This window comes from Cebus imitator, unplaced genomic scaffold (assembly GCF_001604975.1).
Source record: "Cebus imitator isolate Cc_AM_T3 unplaced genomic scaffold, Cebus_imitator-1.0 Scaffold360, whole genome shotgun sequence".
In the NCBI taxonomy this organism is placed as follows: Eukaryota; Metazoa; Chordata; class Mammalia; order Primates; family Cebidae; genus Cebus; species Cebus imitator.
The window spans coordinates 796,319-824,024 of record NW_016107675.1 but is presented as its reverse complement, the minus strand read 5'-3'; positions in this window follow the sequence as shown (position 1 = coordinate 824,024).

The window sequence follows — 27,706 nt, the reverse complement described above, 5'->3', positions numbered from 1 at the left end:
AAAAAAAAAAAAAAAAAAAAAAAAAAAAAAAAGTATACATGCAAACATTAATCTTGCTTATAAATTGATTTTATTTTATATAAATTTTACTTTTTGAACTTCAAATTTAAAAGTAAAGGAAAATAAGATCCTTAAATCTGTAATCTTGATCATCTATGATTCACTTAAATCCAAGCAATTCTTTTTAAGCAATACTTGCAGTTCTTTGATGTTAGCTATCTTACATTGATACGTAAACTTGAAAGTGGTTTCGAATTATGTGAAACCATTGCCTGTGTCTGACAAATATATATTACTGCTTTTATGAATGTTAACAATTTCCATCATGCTTTAATATAGTAACAAAGTAGTTCCCGTCTGCTAATTCTTGGAGAAAATTGGTTCTTTTCTCAGTTCCCAAAACTATAGCTGTTTTGACCATAAAGTCAAAATAAAAAGATTAGAAATGATTTAATGTGTCCATTCATGCAATGTGATTAAAATTATAATTGGGGCTTAGTTTTATTTCTCCTAGGATTTGATTTCAGGATTCTATCTCTGTTTCTTTCCTGAGTAAGCTTCGATGGATTACTTTACTTTGTATGCAGTTCCTTCAGTCTGGCTGTGTTAATGTCTTGTTCCTTTGGGTGTTATTACATCTTAAAATAACTGTGCAAAAAAAAAAAGTTACTTCTCATTTCCAATATCCTGAGACGCTTATTAAACTTTTATTTTCTTCACCTCCAGATTATGTGGAATATCTTGAGTTCCCTACTTATCACATTCTCCAAGTCATCATCTGTCATGAAAACTAATGTTTATTTAGAAAAAAATTGTAATACGTATGAGATTCCTTGATCATATATAGAGTCATCTCATATTAAACTATGTAAAACTCAGTCTTCTCTTTTAACGGCTTACCTTGTATGGCCTTCCCTTGTGAAACGTTTTGTTGTTTCAGTTGCCTCCTACTGCCCACTGGACTCTCCCTTTTTCTGTATTATAAACCTAGCAAGTGGCAAACACAATGTTCTCTCTATGACATAAAAACTCTAGTATGATTAATAATTCCCTCCCCAAAATATGTCCATCAATAGAATAGGTGGACATATTTTGCTGGGGAGATGATGGTGGAGAGGGGCAGCTTGAGAACATGAGATGAAGAGAAAGAAGTTGGAAAAGCCAATATGGAGAGTGTTTTGTCAAGGTCAAGATCGCAACTGTGGTAACCAGAGCGAATTCTGCTGATACCTCCCAACCAATGTATAAAATGCCTGTCGGAATCTTCCTCCTGAAACACAAGAAAGCTTTTATTAATCCGTATGGCTAAGGAATGACCCTGGGTACCTTAACCCTTCTACATTATGGGTAACACTTACGTATCTTGGAAAATACCGGGAAATGGCACTGGGGTAGAAAATGGCAAGACTTGTAGTCCAGGCATAAGAAGGGGTTCTTGGGCAGAGGCTGATGCTGCACAGAATTGTCCATGGAAATCAGAGTCCTTTTAAGAATATGAGGCATAAAGTATTAGTGTCCTCTGTGTCACCACTTCCCTACCAAAGAACAGTGATATTATTATGCACTCATTTGTAACAAAATATTTATTTTACTTAAATAATTACATAATGTGCATGTATTACCATTTTCTATATACCAAAGCTCATCACATTTTCTCAACTCTACACTGCTTTACGACTTTCTCTTTACCTTTCTTTCAAATATAGAAGATTTACTCAATCTAGCAAAGAAAATCTGTAGATGCAAAATAAATGCTAGCATAAGGTTGGGCATGGTGGCCCACACCAGTAATCCAAGTGTTTTGGGACCCCAAGGTGGGAGAAACTCTAGAGCCCAGAATTTCAGGTCTACAGTGATTTATGATAATGCCCTGCATTCTAGCATGGACAACAGAGTGAGATTCCATCTGTAAAAACAAAACAAAAAGACACACAATAATCAATCAATAAATATTAGAAGAAACACTTCATGGCTAATTGGGTTTTCTTATTGTTGGTTTTGTTGTTGCTACTGTTTTCTCAAGAGAAAGTAGAGTCACTTGAACCAAAATGAAGCAAATGGAAACATTTTAACTCTCTCTACTGCTGCATAATGGACTAGACAACAAGTTTCTTCAGATACTGCCTGTCACTCAGGGAGCACCTGGTTTTGTGAGATGCTGGTTACTGTCGCAGAAGGTCTGCCAAGACCCTGATACCCTTATTTCCAGGACATATCTTTATGAGGAAATTCATTTTCCAAAATATCTGTATGGGCTTATTCCCCCGAGAAGTTGGGGCAATTTTGACCCCTTTGACAATTAGGATGCCATTAATGAAAGCCATGTCCAATAAGCTATCTGAGACCAAAGTGAAAGAGCTATTCTAGAATTTATAGATGTTGTGATTTGTAAAGTTATAAACATTGTTTTATCCTGGGCTTCTCCAGAAGCAGATACTATAGCCTATGTTTATTTTCTATTACATTTTTAAGAGTGCAATCCCAGGACAAAAGGGCAGGGAAAGGAGCACAAGATATCAAGCACTAATGATTGCTCCACTTTTCAGGACCCTCTTCTAAGAAGCCATGTAAATGATTATTTGTCAATATAGCCTTGCCAGGGTTTGAATGTTTGTGTCCCCTTTAAAATCCACATTGAAACTTAATTTCTAATGCAATGTTAAGAGGTGAGGCCTCTTGGAAAGTGATTAAGTCATGAGGACTCTGCCTCCACAAATGGATTAAGGCTCCTATAAAAGAGGCTTCACGTAAGGTTCACTCACTCGGCCCTTTCACTTTTCACCATGTGAGGATGCAGCCACGTGGCACCATCTGCAAAGCAGAGAGTAACCCTCACTGGACACCAAACCTACCTGTGCCCAGATCTTGGACTTCCAGCCTGCAGAGTTGTAAGAAATACATTTCTGAATTTTTAAATAAATCACTCAGTCTGTGTGTTTCATTATTACAGCACAAATGAAGTAAGGCAAGCCTGTTGGAAGGTGGAAGAAAGAAAATTGTATTTGCCACTGTTTATCTCTTATTTGCCAACGTTTTGCCTTATAGGACATTCAGTCAGAATTCTTCACAGTAGTGTCAAATCTTTTGACTTCCCTGGGCCACATTTGAAGAAGATTGTTTTGAGTCACACATAAAATACACTAACACTAAGGATAGCTGATGAGCTAAAAAAAAAATCACAAAAAAATCTCATGATATTTTAAGAAAGTTTATGAATTTATGTTAGGCTGCCTGCAAAGCCATCCTGGGCCACTTGTGGCCCATGCAGCCCACAGGTCTTGGGATTGGACAAGCTTGTAGATAATCCTGGACTTCACAGCTCAGAGTCAACAGCAGAGATCTAGTGCAGAAGTTAAAGGGTTTAAGGCAGGAGGGTGAGGTGACATACTTTTGCATTATGATGTTTGAATTTGTCCAGAATCAACAAAATGTTGCCTCAGGGAGCAGCCATTCTAAACTAAAAGAAAATGTAAATTTTTGCTTCTTGAAAGGGAGTTGCTCTCTCCCTCCAAGCTCCAGCATCTCACCCTTCCTCTCAACCTCAATCTCAGCTATTTTAAGGAGAATAATCATTACAGGTGGGATCTAGGTGACCTCTCCCCAAGGGAGTCTGAAGGCCATACACATCTTCTTTATTTAAGAAGGTTTAAATAAAACCTTCTTTCTTATTTATCTTCACTTACCATCCAGTTTAAAATTGCAAACTCAACTAAATAAAGGTGATTAATAAGTCATTCCCTGTGCTCCTTTTCTATATAGTACTGATTATCTTCTAATATACTATATATTTACCTTTTAACCTTTTTGGCATCGGGGACACGTTTTGTGGAAGACAATTTTTCCATGGACAGTTGCTGGGAGATGGTTTTGGGATAAAACTGTTCCATGTCACACCATTGGGCATTAGATTCTCATAAGGAGCATGCAACCTAGATGCTTCAGATGCACAGTTTACGTAGGGTTTGTGCTCCTATGAGAATCTAATGCCGTTGCTGATCTAACAGGAGGTGGAGCTCAGGTGGTAAGGCTCACTTGCCACCGTTCATCTCCTGCTGTGCGGCCTGGTTCCTAACAGGCCGCAGACCTGTACTGGTCCATGGCCTAGGGGTTGGGGACACAAGCTGTAGAACATATACTCTGTTAGGAAGGAATTTCTGTCTTTCTTTGCAGTATTCTTAGCAGGCAGAGAGGTGGTTGACACATGGTAGGCATTCAGTAAATAATTTGTTTTATTTAGTCATAAATAAATGAATATACTTTCATAATTACTCATTTTTTTTCTCAAAAGAGACTGGGGAAAATATCTAGATATATTCTCAATCCGTGTATAACAAATATATTATTTTTCATGTTAAGTATTTTTTTAGGTGTAGCTTTTACATTCCATTTTATATTTGTACTTTTTATGGTTATTTAGATATAGTTCTGATGAATGGACACATTCACCAGCATATTCTTTAACAGTGAGTTAGTGAATGCTTTATTTCCTGAACCTTGGATTTGTCAAACTCATCTTCATTTTGTGTTATACAATGGATAACATGCCAGCTGGTCATAAGATTGCTGGGTCTATTTATTCCTTTTTCATGCATTGTCGAGGTTTCTCTGCTATCCTCTGTCATCTAAAGTTACTGTGAAGTATAAAATCATCTTTTTGTTTCCCTTTTTAAATGACCTCCTGTCCTTTTCCCTGGATGCTTTCAGGTTTCCTTCTTTAAACCAGAAGATCAGTACGTTTACCAGAATCTGTCTCAGTCTTTTTGATCATTATTAATGCTTTTTGAGTCACTGAAATACACTGAGTGCTTTGAATCTACCAATTCAGGTTTCTTTTATTATAAAAAATGTTTCTATATTTATTCTGAATATTTTGTTTCATTTTTCCTGATCTGCTTTCAAATACGTCAATTATGGGCATTTTATATCATAGTGTCTGTTGTCCATAGAAAAAATCTTCTTGAAACTCATTTTTATGTACTTTCCTTCACTGACTATTTGATGATTTTCTCCAACATGTCTCCATTATTGCTGTTGTTGTTTTTTTATCTAAAGAATTTATTTTGTAGGGTTTTATTTTTCCCTGTAAATAATAACAAATCACTCAATGGCATTTCACTTCTTTCTTTCTTTCTTTTTTTTTTTTTCTTTGGTTCCTTTTTTAAATTCTACCAAGGGTGTCTTCAACTAATTTTAAATTTCATTTTATCTCAGATTGTTCATATTTTGTTTAAAACCTTTACTTCCTCAAAATTTTGTACCGCAAAAATATCCTCTTTCCTAGAGTAAATTTTCAAAGTATCTTGTTAGTAACTTTTTCCATGATAAGTAAAATTGTCTCCATTGTTTACATAATCATATTATATGATTATATTATATGTAATATATATTCTCAATTCCCAAATGTACTTATTCACCCATACTATCTTCTTTCATGAGAAATCAATGCCTTTTTATGTTTACTGTTCACAATGTCATCCTTGCTAGATTATAATAGCCACCCAGGAAGAAATGAATATGTCTGACATAGCCATTAATATGTCTGGCATCTATTACAACGCATGCAAGTTTTTGATGTGTGAAGAAAAATTTTTTATAGAAAAAATAGCAAATCAATGTATAGTACCATTTTGACAGGAGTGTTTTAAATAACCCTTATTTGCTAATTTAATCCTTACAACAATACAGTGAGGAAAGAACTATTGTACAGTTGAGGATACTGAGGCACAAGTGAGTATATAACTGGATTTGGGTTACAAGTCTTATACACGGCAGGTTTAGATCTCAAAGGAGACTTCAGTACTAAATATAGCATCTGATTGTTTAGCTATTTTGCTAAAATGTCCATCAGAAAAAGAATATTAATTGAAATTGGTTTGTCAAGTCTAAAGTCATTTAGAAGGCATTTGTAGAAATTGTAATTTTGTAATTTGTAGAAATAATTGTATATTTATTTGTTAGAAATTCATTTATATACATATATAATATGTATAACATATATAACTTATGTATTAAAAGGTGATTTTTCTGAGGATTGTTTCATTAAGACTTCATTTTTCTTCCAGAAAACAGCCTAATTTATTCACTTAGTCTAAAAAGAACTTAGAAAGAATCTGAGAAAGAATCTGGATTTCTTCAGCATAGCACTGGATTCCCCAAGGACAATTTGGCACAGGACCCAGTTAGCCTTGTGAAATAATGTGCAGTGAAATATTTATTTCGTTTTTGTTGTTTCTGTAGCCAAACAAATCCATTTCTGTGTTCCCTAAAGGGCTCTATCTTACCATTGTAAGGAAGTAAGTTTATTTCGGGTTCATTTTGAAATTCAGAAAAATCAAATTCTAAGTGTTGCAAGAAATAGGAGAAAAAATGATATAAAAAGAAGCAACAGCTAGTAATGTTCAGATTATTTTATTAATTGATATGGGGAGAGAAACAATTTAGATTTTATCGGTTCACTAAGAAATTTAGATATGCATATCCACACGTGTTTGTCATAATACAACGAACAGCCATTGCTCGGTGCTCTAGATCTTTAACAGACGTGTTCATCTACTTATGTCCTCCCTTAATGTATTTTTCGCTGCCCCTTTTATAAAATTTTAAATATCATTTTATCACTTCTTAAAATATTTTATCATTTATGTGAGTGCTTCATATAAATGTGCTTATGCATACATACTCAAACACACACACACACAATTGTTGCTGAATTCCACAGAAATCATATTAAAGAGTGTGCATTTTTCTGTAACTACCTTTTCTTCCTTCACTAGAGATTAGAGATTAGGACAGGACATTTATGTTGCTACATGTAGCTACTATTTAATTATTTCTACAATGTGTATGAGTACTTTGTGATAATGTGCAATAATTTATTCATTTTCCCTATCAAGCAGATTATATTTTATCTTCCCCCTTTTGTCTTTCAACATTTGGTGCAGTGCCATTTTAAGCATTGCTGTAACTCTCTTCTGTGATAAAAGGACTAGAAATTCTCATGAGTATATACAAGTGAGTGGATTTATCTTATATGGAAATGTTCATCTTCACAATATCATGCCAAACCATTTAACTAAATGGATTGCAATATGTTAAACTCAGGAGCATAATATACACGTTATCTGACTGACACAAGTGCCCTGCAGAATACGATATTGCCACATTTCTTAATGTCCACCAACTGAATGAGTGTGATCTTTGTTGGAATTTACCTATAAATAATTTTGAGCATCTTTTAAACAAAATTTAAGAGGTTCAAGTGTGGTTCTGTTACACAGATATATTGTACAGTGATGAAGTCTGAGCATTTAGTATAACCATCGCCCAAACACTGTATGCTGTACCTGTTAAGTGCTTTTTCAGCATCTTTAATAATATTTCTGTGACATGTATTTCCTGTTTAATGACATGTCTTTTACATCACTTGACTTTTTTTCCTACTCATTACTTGTCCTTTTATTCCTAATTTCTACAACTGCATTATATGCCTGAGTCTGTCTTTTGCCTCTTTTCTGTATTTCAAGAATCTTCACCAAGTGTGTAGGGTCTAATTGGCAGTCTTTTAGAAGTGGTTTTTGAATAAAAATTATTTAATTTAAATTTACAATTCTATCAGTATTTTACTATGTTAAAAATGTATTTTTTTAGTTTTTACATATTCAGGGTGTACATGTACAGTTTTGTAACATGGAGATATTGCATAGTGGCAAAGTCTGGGTTTCTAGTGTATTCATCACCCGGACAGTCAAATAGCATTGTACACGATATGTAATTTTTCAAAACTCACCCCAGAAGCACGTTTTCCCCTTTTGGAATCCCCAGTTGCTATCATTCCCCTCTATATGGTCATAGATATCCACCGTTCAGCACCCTACATGAGAACATGTGGTATTTGCTTTTCTGTTTCTGAGTAAAATAACACTTAGTATTGTGGCCTCTAGCAACATTCATGTTGCTGCAAAGATATGGTATTATTCTTTATTATCTCAGAGTACTATTCCATGGTGTATACATACCACATTTTCTTTAGCCAACAATTAGTTTATGAAACTTATGTTGATTCCATGACTTTGCTGTTGTGAATAGTGCTGCAAAAAACATATAAGAGTCTTTTTGATATCACAGTTTATTTTGTGGAGGGTAAATATCTAGTTATGGGATTGCTGGATCAAATGGTGATTCTTGTTTTAATTGTTTAAGAAATCTCCATACTGTTTTTCATAGAAGTTATACTAGTTCACATTCTTATCAACTGTGCATAAATCATTCTCTTTTCTCTGCATTCTTGCCAACATCTGTTTTTTTTTTAATTTTTTGATAACCACTCTGACTGGCATGAGATGGTATCTCTTTGTAGCCTTAATTTGCATTTCTCTAATGATTAATAATATTCAACATTTTCTCATGTGTTTTCTGGCTGCTTGTGTGTCTTCTTTTCAGGAACGTCTGTTTGTGTCCTTTGCCCACTTTTTAAGGGTCAGATTGTTTCCATTGTTGTTGCTAAGTTGTTTTAGTTCCTTCTAGACTCTGGATATTAGTCCTTTATTGGAAGCATACTTTGAAAATATTCTCCTTCATTCTGGAGGTTGTATATTTACTCTGGTTGATTATTTCTTTTACTGTACAAAATATTTTTAATTTACGTATGTCCTAATTTTTTGGCTTATTTTTGTTTCTGTTGCATTTGCTTTTGAAGTCTTAGTCATAAATTCTTTTCCTGGGCCAATGTCTAAATGAGATTTTCATAGTGTTTCTTCCATAATTATGATAGTTTCAGGTCTTACATTCAAGTCTTTAATCCAGATTGAGCTAATTTTTGTATCGGATGAGTAATAGTCCCGTTTTATTATTCTGCATATAGCAATTCAATTTTCTCAGCACTATTTCTTGAATAGGGCATTCTTTATTAGTTGTGTGTTTTGTCAGCTTTGTTAAAGATCCATTAGTTATACGTATGTATCTTTATTATGTCTGGATTCTCTGTTCTGGTCCATTGATTTATGTGTCCATTTTTGTACCAGTACCATGCTGTTTGGGTTACTATAGGATTACGTTATAATCTAAAGTCAGGTAATGCGATGCCTCCAGCTTCTTCTTTTGCTTAGGATTGCTTTGGCTCTTTGGACTATTTTTGGTGTTGCATATGAATTTTAGAATAGGTTTTTTTAATTATGTGAAAAAATATGTTGATAATTTGACAGGAATTGAATCAAATATGTATATTGCTTTGAGCAAGATGTCCATTTTAATGATATTGACTCTTCCTATCTATGATCATGGAATGTTTTCTCATTTTTTTGTATCATCTGTGATTTCCTTCAGCCATGTTGTATAATTCTCATTGGATACATCTTTGACCATCCTGGTCATTTCCATTTCTAGATATTTTATTCTTTTTTGTGGCTATTGTGAATAAGCTTGAATTCTCGATTTGGCTCTCAGCTTGATTTTCCTGGTATATAAAAATACTACTGATTTTTGAATATTGATTTTGGATCATAAAACTACTGAAGTTGTTTACCAGCTCAAGGGCCTTTGCACAGAAACTATGAGATTTTCTAAGTATAGAATCATATCATCTGCAAAGAGAGATAATTTGATTGCTCTCTTTCTACTTGAATGTCTTTTATTTCTCTTTCTTACCTAATCGACAGCTGGAACTTCCACTACTCTGTTGAATAGAAATAGTAAGAGCAGACACACTTGTCTTTTCCTAGTTATAAATGGGAAGGCTTCCAGCTTTTGCCCATTCTGTGGGCAAAAGTATGATGTTTTCTGTGGGTTTGTCATGGATGGCTCTTATGATTTTGAGGTATGTTCCTTTAACATCTAGTTTGTTGAAGGTTTTAAACATGAAGAGATGCTTTTCCTATAAGCAATGAAACGACCATGTAGCTTTCGTTTTAAGTTCTGTTTATGTGATGAATCACATTTATTGATGTGCATATGTTGACTTAACCTTGCATACCAAGATCAAAGCCTACTTGATCATGATGGATTAGCTTTTTTATGTTCTGCTAGATTTGATTTGCTGATAATTTTTGTTTCTATATTCATCTAGAGTATTGGCCTGAAATTTTCTTTTTTCCATTATGTCTCTGCCACGTTTTCGTATCAGGATAATGCTGGTCTCATAAAGGAAGTTAAGGAAGAGTCTCTTCTCCTCAAATTTTGGAATCATTTCACTAGGGTTGGAACCAGGTCTTCTTTATATGTCTGATAGAATTTGGCTATGAAACTGTCTGGTATAGATCTTTTTTTCTGGTTAGCATATTTCTTATTATTAATTCAATTCAGGAGCTCATTATTGGTCAGTTCAGGGAGTCAATTTCTTTCTGGTTCAATCTTAAAATATATTATGTTGTGAGAAATTTATCCGTGTCTTCTAAGCTTTCTAGTTGGTGTATGTACTGGTCTTCATAATAGGCTCTGAAAGCGTTTTGTTTATTTCTGTGGAGTCAGTGATAACGTCACATTTGTCATTTCTGATTTTGTTTGGACTGTTTTCTTTTGTTCTTTATTAGTCTAGTTAGTTGCCTATAAATCCTATTTCTTCTTGCAAAGAATAAACTCTTGGTTTTGTTGATCCTTTGTACAAATTTGTGTCTCAATTTCATTCAGTTAGGCTCTGATTTTAGTTATTTATTTTCCTCTGCTCACATCTCAGTTGTTTTGCTCTTGTATTTCTAGTTCCTCTGGATGTGACATTAGGTTGTTTATTTGAGATCTTTTCTAACATTTGGATGTAGGAATTTAGCACTATACACATTTGTCTTAGCACTGCTTTAGCTATGTTTCAGAGATTTTCAAGTGTTGTATCTTTGTTTTCATTAGCTTCAAATAATTTCTTGATTTCTGCATTAATTTCATTATTTACTTTAAATCATTTAGGAGGAAGTTGTTTAACCCTTTTCCTACTGCCAGCAATCATTTCGTTTTACGTAAACATGCTCTTTGAGGCTGAAGCACATCATAAAAACTACTCTTTATTTCTAAACTACTAAACCAGGATGCTATAAATAGGATAATGTCTTCTGTTCCCAAGGCCAATATATTAGAGTGGCGCAAAAATAAGAAGAAATGTCTTCTGTTCCCAAGGTCAATATATTAGAGTGATTAAATAAGAAGCGAGATATTTCATGGCAAATTTATCTCAGGGCAAACACCATAGCCACAGGCACTGTGGATAAGTATTCTTGGGGCCAAAAAGAAAAGGGTTAATTTCCTTATAATTTTATACTTTGAGAGCTCTTCTTGGCATACTTATATATCTTTATTGCACTGTGATCCAAGAGTGTGATTGGTATAATTATTCTTTTTATGAATTTTTAAAGAATTGCTTTATGTCCAAGTGTGTGGTCAATCTAAGAGTATGCATCATGCGCAGATGAAAACAATGTATATACTCTGCTGCTGTTGTGGTGCAGTGTTCCACAGATGCCTATTAGGTCCATTTGGTCAAGTGTTGACTGTCCATTTTGAATATCTTTGTTAATGTACTGCCTCAATGATCTGTCTAACATTGTCAATGAGGCGTTGAAGTCTCATCTTTAAAAACTTAAATCTGGGTGCTGAAGTGTTGGGTGCATACATATTTTGGATAGGTAAGCTTTATTGAAATGAACCCTTTATCATTATGTAGTGACCTTCTTTTACTTTCTGATACTCATTGGTTTAAAGTATATTTAGTAGCAATCTGTATTAGACCGTTCTCACATTGCTATGAAAACAAATCCTGAGACTGTGTAATTTATAAAGAAAAGAGAGGTGAGGCATGGTGACTTATGCCAGTAATCCTAGCACTTTGGGGGGCTAGGGCAGGATCACTTGAGCCTAGGAGTACAAGACCAGCCTGGGCAACATGGCAAAACTCCTTCTCTACAAAAAATACAAAAACAGATGGAAGTGGTAACAAGCATCTGTTTTTCCAGCTACTCAGGAAGCTGGGGTGGGAGGATCACTTGAGCCTGGGAGGTCAAGGCTGCAGGGAGCTGTTATCATGCCACTGCACTCTAGCCTGCATAAGAGAGTGAGGCTCTATCTCAAAAAAAGAGGTTAAATTGACTCATGTTTCTACAGGCTATACAGGAAGGATGATGCTGGTATCTGCTCAGCTTCTGGGAGGCCTCAGGAAACTTACAATCATGGCAGAAGGTAAAGCGGAAACAGGCACGTCATGTGGCCAGAACAAGGAGCAAGGGTAAGGGGAGGTGCCACACATTTTTAAATGGCCAGATCTCATGAAAGCTCACTTTCTATCACGGGGATATTACCAAGGTGATGGTGCCAAACCATTCATAAGTAACCTGCCCCATGATCCAATCACCACCCACCAGACCCCATCTCTGACATCAGGGATTCCATTTCAACATGAGATTTGAGTGGAAACACACATCCAAAATGTATCAGCAACCAGTGTTCTCTTTGTTTTACATTAGATTAATAGATCTTTCTTCACTCCTTTACTTTGAGTCTACAGGTGTAATTGCATGTGAGATGGGTCTTTGAAGACAGTATAGTGTTTTGTCTTGCTTCTTTATCCAAATTGTTATTCTGCGTCTTTAAGTGTCTTTATCCAAATTTCTACTCTGTCTTTTTTGCTCCTTTATGTTTGAGGTTAATATTTATGTGTGAGGATATGATATTGTCATTGTGTTGTTAGCTGCTTATTATGGAAACTTTTTGTTGCTTTATACTGTCAGTGTACTATGTATTAAGCATGTTTTTATGATGGCAGGTTACATTCTTCTGTTTTGACGTTTAGCATTCCCTCAATTGCTGCTTGTAAGGCAGTCTTGTGGCAATAAATTCCCTTGGCATTTTCTTGTCTAATAGGATTTTATTTCTGTTTCATTTGTGAAGCTTAGTTTGATTAAATATAAAATTCTTAGTGGGATTTTTTTTTTCTTTAACGATATTGAATATAAGCTCACAATCTCTTCTGGTTTAAAAAGGCTTCAGCTGGGCAGGGCACAGTGGCTCATGCCTGTAATCTCAGCACTTTGGGAGGCTGAGGTGGGCAGATCACTTGAGGTCAGGTGTTCAAGACCAGCCTGGCCAACATGGTGAAACCCCATTTCTACTAAAAATACAAAAATTAGGTGGGCATAGTGGCAGGTGCCTGTAGTCCCAGCTACTCAGGAGGTTGAGACAGGAGAATTGCTTGAACCCAAGAGGCAGACATTGCAGTGAGCTGAGATCATGCCACTGCATTCCAGCAAGGGCAAGACTCAGTCTCAAAAAAAAAAAAAAATTCAGCTGAAAGTTCTACTGTTAGCCTGATGAGGTTTCCTTGTCTTTTTGTTTTTTCTTACACATTGACTTTGGAGAATCTGATGACTACGTGTCTTGGCGATGGTGATTTTATATAGTATCTCACTGGATTTCTTTGAATTTCCTGTTTTCATCTTGATTTCTCTATCAATATTCAGAAATTTTTCATGGACAATATTCTCAATATATTTTACAAGTGTCTTGCTCCTCCCCTTTTCTTTCTGGGACACAAACCTGTCACAGATATGGTCTCTTTACATAATCTCATATTTGTCAGCAATTTTGTTAATTTTTAAAATTATTTTCTGTTTGTTTTTTGTCTGACTGAGTTGATTTGAATAACCAGTCTCTGAGCTCTTAGATTATTTTTTCAGCTTGGTCTCTTATGCTGTTAATAATTCTGATTGTATCACAAAATTCTCAAGGTGAGTTTTTTAGCTCTAGAGGATTACTTTGATTCTATCTTAAAATGACTATTTTATCTTTCAGCTCTTTTATCATTTTATTGAATTCCTTAGATTCTTTGCATTGGTTTTCAGCTTTCTCATAATCTTGATGATCTTCATTGCCATTCAGATTCTGTATTATATACCTGTCATATGAGCCTCTACATTTGGTTACAAGCCATTGCTGGAGAGCTAGTGCAATCATTTGGAGGTAAGAAGATATTCTGGTTTTTAGAATTGCCAGATATCTTGCATGGATCTTTCTCATATGTAGGGGCTAATGTTACTTTAATCTTTGAAGCTGCTGTCTTTTGAATGGAACATTTTGCTTTTATATTCTTTGATTCCCTTGATGGTTTGACTGTGGTCTAATTTGAGTTTACTCCATTGGCTTCATTTCCAAATAATTTCAGGGAGCCAAGTCTTAGCTCAGCACTCCTAGGCTGTGTGCTCTATCCTGGGGGCTGGGACCAGGCCCACAGCTGTTTTTCTCCGGCCCCTTAAAGTTAAGTACCTGCTGTATGTGGGGGACTGAGCTGTTCCCGGTCCATTGGCAACAACATTCTGATGAGGGGATCTGGCGAAAAGCACTTTGGTGGGGAGGCAGAGGGCAGTGGGGAGTCTCTGTGTTCATACATGCCAGCAGCAACAGGGAGAAGCAGTTTCCATGTGCACGTGAGAGTGGTGGTGAAGCCACGGATGGGAGGCTGCCGGCAAGTGCATATTGGAAGGGCAAGAGCTGTGGACATGCTCTTGCCAGTGGGGACCACCAGAAAGCACCTCAGCTGGCAGTGGAGGCTGAGGCTGTGCTGCAAGCAGGTGTGGCCAGGCAGCAACCCTGGGACAAGCCAGCAGTCAAGGGGTGCTCAAATCTGACTGGCCCACCCAGTAGGGAAGATAGACCTGCCTCTTCCTAGTCAGACAGCTAATAAAAGCTAAAGCCACCTAGAGGATCATGGCAAGCCTTCTGGAATGAGCACTCATGGCCATGCTCTACTGCAGCTGTTCTCAAGCCAAACCCCATGGCCTCCATGAAGGCTGGAGTTCTGTCTCTGCCAATTATCTAGGCAGTTTCTCCTGTCAGCTGAAATTTCCATGGGGGTCATGGGGTCTCCTGTAGCTAGGTTACCAGAGGTCTGTGGCAGAGTGAACCACTGCATATCTATTCCACTCACCCATTGCCCAGGAGCCGCTCAGGATGAGGAACTAGTCCTTGTACTTGACAACTTCATGCAGGGCTCCTAGCTTCACCCCCTTTCATCCCAGAGTCTGCATCCTCCCCCTGTCCACTCTTAATGCTTTCTTCCTAAAGACCTCTTTGAGATGTGCCTAATTAATAGTATAGTCCCTTTTAGTAGAAGAAGCTCTTCCTGGCTAGGTCTAGGTGACCACTGTGGCTCAAAACTTTTTAAAATAAAAGATTTTAACATTAGCAGACCTGTAACACAATAAATATTGAAAAAGATCCTTTTGAAACATGAAAATCTACATCTCCACAGAGAAATGAAGAGTAACAAAAATTGAAAATATAAGTAAATTTTAGAAATGAATATATTTTTCTTTTTATTTATTTTTAAAAAATAATTTTCAATTTAAGGCAAGTTGATACAAAATATTTGCGTATATAACACATATAAATTAGAATGTCTGTCAAGGATAGCATGTATCCTGGTAAGTGAATAATAAAGTAAAAAGTTTAGAGATTCTTATATGTGAAATAATATAATAGTACCTGAAGTTAAATAGGTAAATAGATAGATGAAAGATGTATAAACTTGAAAGCAACCATTAAAACAAGACATGTAGTTAACATGTCAACAATAAAAATATAGTAAGAGGAAACCTAGTCAATGTATTAAAAAATAAGAAGGCAAAGGAACAAAGTACAAATGGTAAAATCAAAAATTATAAGACAGAAAACTTAAAACCAACAATATTTTAAATAAACATGGGTGTAAAAGGAAATTAGGAAGTTTTCTTTAAATCTGAATAAAACAGACTATATAAAAGTACAAATCATTTAGAATAGCCAAAACAGCTATCACAAAAAATGTTTCAATCTCCTACTTCAAAATATAGCATAGATATTACTCATTAATCAAGACAAGATGGTATTGGTCTAATAATAAGCAAATACATTAGATCACAATAAAAAGTCACAACAGATACACTTATATGTGGTCAATTAATTTTTTGCAATGATGCAAAGCCTAGTTAATGAAGAAAGAATAGTTTTTGTGTAATCTGTTGCCAGAACAAGTTGGCTTCCATATGCGAAAAATAAATACCAATTCATAAGTCACGTCATATAAATGATTCAAAGTGCATTATAGATCCAAATGCAAAACCTAATAGTATAAAATTTCTAGAAGGTAACACAGCAGGATTTAACACGGTTTAACATTAGATAATGATTTCTTAGGTATGACGTTAAAATGTAGTAAAAGAAAAAGCAGTAATAGTACTTAATAAAAATTAAGAATTTATGCCTTTCCAAAGCTCAGGGCTTCAACTTCCAAACTCTGGAGATGCACTGGGAGGAAGCTCTTGCTGAGTCATAGTCCACTCACCAGGTTTTTTTTTTTTTTTTTTTGAGACGGAGTTTCACTCTTGTTACCCAGGCTAGAGTGCAGTGGCGCGATCTCGGCTCACCGCAACCTCCGCCTCCTGGGTTCAGGCAATTCTCCTGCCTCAGCCTCCTGAGTAGCTGGGATTACAGGCACGCACCACCATGCCCAGCTAATTTTTTGTATTTTTAGTAGAGACGGGGTTTCACCATGTTGACCAGGATGGTCTCGATCTCTTGACCTCGTGATCCACCCGCCTCGGCCTCCCAAAGTGCTGGGATTACAGGCTTGAGCCACCGCGCCCGGCCTCACCAGGTTTTTATAGAAGGGTGATGGATGAATGAATCCCTGTAAGTTGTCCATTGTTATTTCTTTCCCCCAGTTCTCATCTCCTGAATTTTTGTCCTGCCCTCAGTTTTCACCTGAGGCAACCTGCATAACGGAACTAGAATAGGTCTACTGATTTTTAAAATGGAAGCAAAGTCAGATACAGGTAAGTGAAAAACATGACTGGGATTTGTCACCTTAGTTTTTCATTTCTTAACTAAGCTAACTACCATCCACTTGATGAGGCAGCTGCTCCCTGACTGCCTCACTGACAGAAGTAGGCTTCGGTTGTCTCATGGGTTTCTCAGAGGTCAGAGGTTTGCCAGGAAAATGAATTATATTTTTCTCAGCACATCTTCCTGAGAGAGTGGATCTTGCGTGAGGAAGCAACAGTCTGTGATAAAATTCCCCGTCTTGCCTCCTGCTTCCTTATAAGGTCGTCAGATGCAAAGACATCAGTGATCTGTACAGAAGAAAAACTGAGAGCAACAGAGAATGTACAACCAGTATCAAAATCTAAACACGAGAGAAACTTAGGATAGGTTTTCTAATCAGAAGAGGATGTCCTTTTCTTATATAAATAATTAACAATGTTGAAACAAAAATAGTGATTATATGGGCTGAGGGTGATGTACCTCATTTTTTTCTTAACAAAATCCCAATCCATGAAACTAACTATCTCAATTAAGTCATATCAGGAATTCTGTTTTTCTATTCAGTATATGTAACACAAGCAACATTTTTATTTTGAAAATAATTTTAAACTTCTGAACAGGAATCAGAGTAGCAGAACTTATTGATATTCTACATACAAAACACACCACTGTCAAAGGACGAAAAGAACTCCTACAACAGAGGCTTTCAACGGAGAGAAAATTAGATATTATTCTGTAAATTATTGTATCGCTTCCTGGTGATTTATGGAATTAAGTGAGATATTTCTTGTAGAACATCTAGCAGAACAGTGCTTGGTGTGGAGTAAGTACTCAAAAATGTTAGCTAATATTATAAACAATATTTTTACTGCTTTAGAAAAAGAGTATCTCCTTTTCTATATAATAACCAATACGTTCATATGGCAATGTGACAAGTTTTTATGATTTAAGAATCTCTTTGCATATATAAATTGCAGTAATTATCTTTATTTTGAAGTTATTTATCACTTTTCAAAAGATTCTTAAAACATATTATCTGGTCATATATATATTTACATATACAAATATATGTAAATGTGAATTATATATGTATATACTTTTAAATATCACCTGTGAGCTCTCCATGATTTGGACCAGGACCCCTTTCTAACTTCAACTCCTCCTCCATGTCTTCCTCTAGCTTTCTAAGAATTGTCATCTCTAAATAGAAGCTTACTCTATTATGTTTTCAGGTGGCCAACTCTCTCATCATTTTAGACTCTCGTAAGTAAGTTCTCACCAGGAGATGCAGTGTGGTATAATGATAAATGTCATAGACCTGAAATCTGAGTCCCTAGACCTGGCTTGATATTTTCATGCTTCTGTTCCATCATCTGAAAGATGGGAATAAAAATATTTCTTACATCACTGGATTCGTATGAGAATTACATTGTTTAATAAATGTACAGAACTTCAGACAGTGAGTACTCAACTCTCATTTGCAAATGACCTTACTAGACACTTATCTTAAAATTATTTCTACAAGATTGCAACATCTAGTTTAATTTTTTAGTGGAATTTAATACAATCTGATTTCTTTTATTTTATAAATTTGCCTAGCCTATCTCCATCTAAGAGAATGTTAGCTTCCAGAAACTGGCTACGTGGTCTATTTGGATTTCTCTTATAAGGATACTTCATTGTGTTTGATATATTACAAAAGTAGACAGTGCTCAATAAATATTTTTGAATGAATTTTATTTTCAAGAGTTTGGGAAGTTTGAGACAATGCAAATTTTGTGTTTTCAATAGTTGCATAGGTAAATTTAGATTTTTTCCAATGCCTGCAAGTTGTTTGTGCCTCCTCTCTTATGCCAAATCCAGGGGATCACCTCTGCTCTTTCTTTTACCTGAACACCCAACAGCTAATTCAACATATGTGTGTTTGATGTTCATATTTTCTGAATTACTTTTTGTAGACTTTAGTTCTTGTCTTAGGAATTGGCTGCACCTTCTGCCATATTAATTAAATATGAAGTCAATCTACTCTGGTTTGACTAAAAGTGAGTATTACTACATTCTGCTATATCTAGTGAGATTTTCAGTTCTTTTTACAATACATTGGTTCAATATAACCTTATGTAATTATGGAAATATACTATTTCTGAGATTTGTATGACAGTAGAGACTAATCACAGACAGGCATAGAGTACGTACCTCTAAATTTAAAAGCATATAAGGATTAGTGACCACTATAACAAGCATGACTATTCTAAAATACTCTTGCTTACCAGATAGTAATGTTGGGAGGTGGAGGTTTCAGTGACCCGAGATCATGCCATTGCACTGCAGCCTGGGTGACAAAAGCGAAATTCCATCTCAAACAAACAAACAAACAAAGAATTAAGATATGGGATCCTCCGCCTAGATTTCAGAAGATATATGTAAATGCCTGGATGCCCAGGCAAATTTTTGCTGCAGGAGTGGGGCCCTCATGGAGAACCTCTGCTAGGGCAGTGTAGAAGGGAATTTTGGGGTTGGGTCCCCATACACAGAGTCCCTACTGGAGCACTGCCTAGTGGAGTTGTGAGAAGAGGGCCACTGCCCTCCAGACTACAAAATGGTAAATCCACCGACAGCTTGCACAGTATGCCTGGAAAAGCCACAAACACTCAATGCCAGCCATGAAAGCAGCTGGGAGGGAGGCTGTACCCTGCAACCCACAGGGGCAGAGCTGCCCAAGAATATGGGCACTCATCTCTTGCATCAGCGTGACCTGGATTTGAGACTTGGAGTCAAAGAAGATCATTTTGGAGATTTAAAATTTGACTGCCCCACTGGATTTCAGACTTACATGGGCCCTGTAACCCCTTTGTTTTGGCCAATTTCTCCTATTTGGAATGGCTGTATATACCCAATGCCTGTACCCTCATTTTATCTAGAAAGTAACTAGCTTGTTTTTGATTGTACAGGCTCATAGGTGGAAAGAACTTGCCTTGTTTCAGATGAAACTTTGGACAGTAGACTTCTGGATTAATGCTAAAATGAGTTAAGACTTTGGAGGACACTTGGAAAGGCATGATTGGTTTTGAAATATGAGACATGAGATTTGGAGGGGTCAGGATTGGAATGATATGGTTTGGTCATGTCCCTGCCCAAATCTCAACTGAAATTATATCTCCCAGAATTCCCACTTGCTCTGGGAAGGGCCCTAGAGGAGGTAATTGAATCATAGGGTCTAGTCTTTCCCATGCTATTCTCATCATAGTGAATAAGTTTCACAAGATCTGATGAGTTTTTCAGGGATTTCTGCTTTTAATTCTTAATCATTTTCTCTTTCTGCTGCCAAGTAAGAAGTGTATTTCACCTGCTGCCATTATTCTGAGGCCTCCCCAGCCTTGTGGAACTGTAAATCAAATTAAACTTTTTTTCTTCCCATTCTTGGGTATGCCTTTATCAGTAGTGTGAAAATGGACCAATACAATATATAAAAAAAGAAATACTGTTATTAGATTTTTAAAAATTCTTTTAGTAATTCTTTTGTATTTCGGAGACTAAGTAATTAAACACGAAATAAAAACACTTTCTTACTTATATGAAAAGCTAATTTGCAAAAACAATGTTGCCTTTTTGTCAAATGTTGCTGATGATCCTAATGAGGTTTATGCTCAGAAAACATGTATTTTTGTTTATTTAATGGTCATGACACTATACATGTAGAAGATTTAAAGATCAACAAATCAAAAACATTAATGTGTATCTAAAATAATTTATTTTCCAATCATGTATTAAGCAAAAGTAGAATGTTTTGCCTTAATACAAAAACTATAAAACGACTAATGCATTATTGACTTGTGATGATAACATGGTAATTTCTGAATCATTGTTTTTGGTGACTATGATCTAATAAAAGATTATCCAATTTTAAATTATATCAAATAGGTATAATTAAAAAATTGTCTGATATCAAGTGGTTGAACTAAAATTAAAAAAATTTGTGACAGTAACATATATTAGCATTTCACTGAAATTAACATAAGAAAGATAGTATAAAAGAAATGCATTGGGGAAAGTTTTGAATAAATAAACATCAAAAAACATGGAATTAAATGAGTACTTTTTCAATTACTTTTAATATATCGAGATAAATTTTAAAAGATTGATTTAATATTTCATTCAATATGCTTCTGTTTTTCCAAGTTTTAGTAGTGTAAATACATAGCAACTGAGGATTGGTGCATGTATGTGACAAGACCAATTAATGTGGTTATGAAAATATTCCAGTGGATACCAAAAGGTAACTACTGTAGCAATTAAATTACTAACCCACCCTGCTCTTTATTATAGAATATTTTCAAAGTTATTTATAATAATGTGTTTTAATAATCAACACATTTGTGAATTATAATGTTAAATACTCTTGAAGATTTAATACCAGGCCTAACCACTAGAATCTAATTTTAGTCTAAACGATCACGATCATTTACTATTATATCTAAGGATGATAATTAAGAACATCGGCCGGGCGCGGTGGCTCACGCCTGTCATCCCAGCACTTTGGGAGGCTGAGGCAGGTGGATCACGAGGGCAAGAGATTGAGACCGTCCATGGTCAACATGGTGAAACCCCATCTCTACTAAAAATACAAAAAATTAGCTGGGCATGGTGGTGCGTGCCTGTAATCCCAGCTACTCAGGAGGCTGAGGCAGGAGAATTGCCTGAACCCAGGAGGCAGAGGTTGCGGTGAGCCGAGGTCGCGCCATTGCACTCCAGTCTGGGTAACAAGAGAGAAACTCCGTCTCAAAAAAAAAAAAAAAAAAAAGAATATCAGTAGAGCTATATTCTAGGAAATAAATCAAACTTTGTATTTTAAAAATAAATGTCTGATATAATAATGGATTTCTATTTGTATACTCTACATATCAAAAGAAATAATGTAATTTCAAAATTTAAATGAACTGTTAGAAGACTTAGGAAAGCAAATAAGCAACTGCAATTTAGGATTCCTATTTCTTTTTCCCAAAATCATGACCAAGATTGCCTTAATATTTCCTTTATTTTGACTTAATTCAGACAGTTTTCTTGATGATTATAGGTCCCTGATCTCCTTTTTCTTAGAGGATTTACCAATACTTGTAATTGCAAATTCTTCCAATTTAGATGTATATAAATCTCCTTAAAACCCTCTTCCTAGTTTTATAACTTAGCAATATCTTTCTCAAGGATTTCAGACCCATCTATTTGAAATGCAATCATCAAGAAAGATAGCATGTCTATCTTCCAGTTTCTATGGGAAGGTAGGCACTTTCCCACTTTAATGGGCACTAATTAGCAAATATGGATGACCTAATCACACAAAAAACCTTTGCAAACTTGGAAATAACCCAAAATGCCAGACATCTCACTGATCAACCTTCCCCTTGATGTCTTCCAGGGCTCTTCTACAAGCTCACATAAAGATTGAAACACTTCAGTGGAGTTCAGTTTAGTCTGTCTCCCCTATTGCTGTATTCTTATATAAAGTCTTTCTTACTTGTTGTATTCGTCTGTTTTTATGCTGCTAATAAAGACATAGCTGAGACTGGAAAATTTACAAAGAAAAAAGAGGTTTAATAAACTCATAGTTCCACATGGCTAAGGAGGCCTCACAATCATGTCATAAGGTGAAGGAGGAGCAAAGCCACATCTAACAGGATGGCAGGCAAGAGAGTATGTGTAGGGGAACCGCCCTTTATAAAACCATCAGATTTCCTGAGACTTATTCACTATAATGAGAACAGGAGGGGAGAAACTGCCTATGATTGAGTTATCTCCACCAGGTCCCTTCCCCATGTGGGGATTAAACTACAATTCAAGATAAAATTTGGGTGGGAACACAAAGCCTAACCATATTGCCTGTTTAAGTTCATCTGGTGCAATTTTTACTTAGACAACCATCAGATGTCAGAAACCACTTTTCATATCAATGTGACATGCATTTCAGTAATAATGTTAAAATTCCCAGGATGACCTTTTTCTTTAGGCTACCACATTTTTACAGTACCAAATTTGTTAATCTCTCAGATTTAAAACATGATATCTACATTAAGACTATTGGTCAGCATTTCTGGCTGCTATGACAATGACATGTCCAGATAACTCCATCTTTACAAATCATATGTAAGCACCTTTTCAGTTATGGAATGAAACTGGCCTTATTACAGTTATGATTCAGAATGAAATACTATGTTTTAGAATAAGATTGTAATGTCATAAGTTATTTAACATGAGTCATTTCACTGGCAGCTTATAAAGGACATCTTATGACAAAATCATAGCATATTTTAATTATTATGAGGTAAAAGAAATGAGAGACCTTGCTTCAATTTAAATAATTTATCATTTGGTACAGACATCACTCTACTCTCGCCTCCTAAGAAACCTTGGACTTTTTTTCTTTATTCATACTAAGTTTAAAACTGCTGACTATCTTATTAGCTTATTTTAAATCAGATGCTAACCCTCAGAAAAGTCAACTGTATCCAGAAGAAAAGAAATTAGGATTGGTACAGCTTGGATCAGATGTATATGTCTCAACCAGTCAAGTGAGAACAACAATATATAATATGATGAAAATTTCAAGTCTTTCAGGACTCCCTATTTGGAGAAACGAATGGAGGTGGAGTAGGGAGAAGGAACGGTTTTCAGAGAAATAATGGCTGCTTCTGAAACACAGGATTCTTGGCAATCTATATGGGTCTATAAAAAGGCATGTTTATATTAAGAAAAGTATATTTAAAATGTCAATGTAACCAGTGTTTTTCAAATAGAGGCAATTCTGACCCCTAGGGCATGCATAACAAAATCTCTAACATTTTCTCATCATACCGAAGAAGAAGGAGGGTATTACTACTGGCATCTAGTATGTAGAGGCCAGGAACACTGCTACACATCCTGTAGTGCACAGGAAAGCTACCTTCAACCCCCAAATAAAGTTTATTTAGCACATAATGTCAAAAATGCTGAACTTGAAAAAAAATTCTGGTCTAGATTTATATTCTTGATGTCTACTGTATTCTTCAACTTTTGCTTATATAATGTAATTTCACATCGTTGATCACATTAATTATTCACCTCTTACCAGCTTTTAGTTTCCTAATGCTACTTAAACTGTACTACAACATTTCTGACACACTGATTATTCAGAAGTAACTAGATGACCAAAGGATTTGGAGAAGAAGTAAGACCAACAATATTATAAACACACTTTCCCCTTTGTATTTCAATTGTGATAGCCTAGAAACTATAATAATGAAGACATAGCTTTTAAATCATGTCATCTTTTACCAGATAAAATACACTTTCTTGATTTGCTTGGGTTTTCCCTGTTTCCAAAATCAGCTCCACGATTAGCAAAGTTAGTTTAAATTTTTCAAGAACTATTTGACTCTTTCTTCTCATTTTCCCCCATATATTTAGTTATCAAAGCTAGTGATTATTGTACAAAATATATTTCACATGACACAAGACAGTAGCATTTGTTGTAGTAGCACCAGTAATAACCACCAAACTAACACCCAAAATTTGGCCTACACCATGTGTCAAAACCTGTACTATGTGCCTTACACATAAAATTAATTTTAAAAAACTAGAATTTAGGTAGTACTATTTCTAAATAGCAAATAAATTGTTTATGTACAAGTTTAATTAATATGTTTACACTTTCGAGGATTAAATTACCCAAAATCTGGCATCAAATTTTGTTTGCCTACAAAATTGCCCTTTTTCCCTTACCTGTTGTCATGTTAATTGTTTTGTTCCCATTCCTTTGCCAACTCCTTTATTCCAAGTCTGTTAATTGCAATCTTTGATCTCATTATTCTGGAAGATTCTGCATATTGTCATCTGTTCTAACACTCTCAACTCCAATTAAATCAAATATGTTCACTGGCTTCTAATTTAATATTTAAGGCCAATCAAAATTCAACAATAGATGTGTTGATTGGAATGGCCCTGAAAAAAAATCTGATTTTACTCAATAAAATGGAAATCATATAGATCATAAAGTATATATACTTGATGTCCAATCAGAAAATTATCCCACTTGAGTAATATCTACAATCATGGTAAATTAATGCAGATGATTAGTTGCAAAGCTAATAAGATAATTGGAGAATCAAGGAGACAATGAAGCATCCCAGAAACTAGGAAAAAACAACAAGAGAGTCTCTTTTACTCTTAGGCTAGAGAGACCGAGGCAGTGGTTCAGCTGGAGCTGCAGTCCCAGGGGAAAATCTAGAATTGAAATCAGAAAGGTCAAAGAGCTCGTTAGAAATGAAGGAGACATATTTCCTATCCTCTTTCTCAATCCTGCGGTTTCCTACTATTGGTACTCACAGCCAGAATCCTGGCACTGTGGAGAACAGGAAAGAAAGTTAAAAAAAGGAATGCTATAGGCCCAGGAACTTCACAGTTAAGCTGGGAAACTGTTAAGCAAGGTTCTTCTCTGGAAGAGACTGATTTCAACATGTGGTTTTCCTTTGTCTAATCTCTCATAAACTTGGTCACCACACTTAAAAAATCATAATCACTGCATTTCCTTCTAGTTTCTTACATTTCTGCCCTTCTGCTTTTTGTCACTAATATTCTTGTAAACAGCCACAATTCATGTTAAATTATAATTTGGAAGTGGTTAAAATTATGATTCTTAAGCAAATGTGTATGTGTGTGCATGTGCATATACAAGTTAAAAAATAAATGTTAGGATAAATTTTCTAGGTTGGATACTAAACTAGCTAGTGTACCACAGGGATATATGATATAATTTTTAGAGGATTTGTTTAGCAAGTTACTTTTTTAGGGGTGATATGATTTGGTTTTCTGTCCCTACCCAACTATTACCTTGAATTTTAATTGCCATAATCCCCATTGGTCAAAAGCAGGACCAGGTGTAGGTATTTGAATCAGAGGGGCGTGTTTTCCCATGGTGTTCTCATGATAGTGAGTGAGTTCTCACAAGATCTGATAGTTTTATAAGAGATTCTTCTGACCCTCTATCTTCCTACTGACACCTTGTGAAGAATCTGCCTCCTTGTTACGGTTTGTTTCTGTGTCCTCACCATAATCTCACCTTGAATTATAATAATCCCTACATGTCAAGGGTAGGACCAGGTAGAGATAATTAGATCATGGAAATGATTTCCCCCATGCTGTTCTCATAATAACGAGTGAGTTTCCCAAGATCCAGTGGTTTCCTAAGCGTCTGGATTTCCCCTACTCGCACTCATTCTCTGTCCTGCTGCCCTGCGACGAGGTGCCTTCCAACATGATTGTAATTTTCCTGAGGCCTCCTCAGCCATGCAGAACTGTGAATCAATTAAACCTTTTTTCTTTACAAATTACCCAGTGTCAGGTAATTCTTTATAGCAGCATGAGATGGATTAAAACAATACATTGGTACAAAGGCAGTGAGGCATTGCTCTAAGATACCTGAGAATGTGGAAGCAACTTAGGAACTGGGTAATGGGCAGAGTTTGGAACAGTATGGTGAACTCAGAAGATATAAAGGTATGGGAAAGTTTGAAAATTCTTAGAGAATCGTTGAATGGCTTTGATCAAAATGCTGATAGTGATATGAACAATGAACTCTACGCTGAGGTGGTCTCAGATGGAGATGAGGAACTTGGAAACTGGAATAAAGGTGACTCTTCCTATGCTTTAGCAAACAGATTGGTGGCAGTTTGCCTCTGTCCTAGAAATCTGTGGAACATTGAACTTGAGAGAGATGATTTAGAGTATCTGAGGGAAGAAATGTCTAAGCCTCCAAGCATTCACAATCTGACCTGGGTAGTATTAAAAGCATTGAGTTTTCTCAATTTACAAAGAGATAGTTTGAAATTGGAACTTATGTTTAAAAGAGAATCGGAGCATAAAAATTTGGAAAATCTGCAGCCTGACAATGTGCTAGGAAAAAAAAAAAAAAAAACAGCATATTTTTTGAGGAGAAAATCAAGCCAGCTGCAGAATTTTGCATAAGTAATTAGGAGCCAAATGTTAATCACCAAGACAATAGGAAAAATGTCTCTAGGGACTGTGAATGTTAGAGACCTTCACAGCAGCCCCTCCCATCACAGGCCTGGAAGCCTAGGAGGAAAAAAAATGGTTTCTTGTGTTGGGTCCCGGCACCCCATGTTGTGTGTGGCCTAGAGGCTTGGTGCCATGAGTCCTAGCCACTCCAGTCATGGCTAAAAGGCAGGAAGGTACAGCTGGGATTGTGGCTTCAGAGGGTGAAAGTCCCAGGCTTTGGCAACTTCCACATGGTGCTGAACCTGAAGGTATACAGAAGTCAGGAATTGACGTTTGGGATCCTCCACCTAAATTTCAGAGGATGTACGGAAATGCCTGGATTTCCAAGAAAACTTTTGCTGCAGGAATAGGGCCCTCACAGAGAACCTCTCTAGGGCAGTGTGTAAGGGAAATGTGGGGTTGGAGCCCCCACATAGAGTCTCCACTGGGGCCCTGCCCAATGGAGCTGTGAGAAGAAGGCCACTGTCCTCCAGACTCCAGAATAGCAGATCCTGAGATGACTTGTACTGTGCACCTGAAAAGGCTGCAGACACTCAATGGCAGCCTGTAAAATCAGCCAGGAGGGGAGCTTTACTATGGAGAATCACAATCTCACAGCTACCCAAGGCAGTGGGAGCCCACCTCTTGCATCAGCATGACCCTGATGTGAGACAAGGAGTCAAATGAGATTATTTTGGAACTTTTAGGTTTAATGACTGTCCAATTTGAATCTCAGAGTTGTATGGGGCCTTTAGCCGTTTATTTAGGCCATTTTTTCCCATTTGGAATGAGTGTACTTACCCAATGCCTGTACCTCCATTGTATCTGAGAAATAACTAACATGTTTTTGATTTTACAGGCTCATAGGCTGAAAGGACTTGCCTTGTCTCAGATACTTTGGACTTGGAATTGTGGG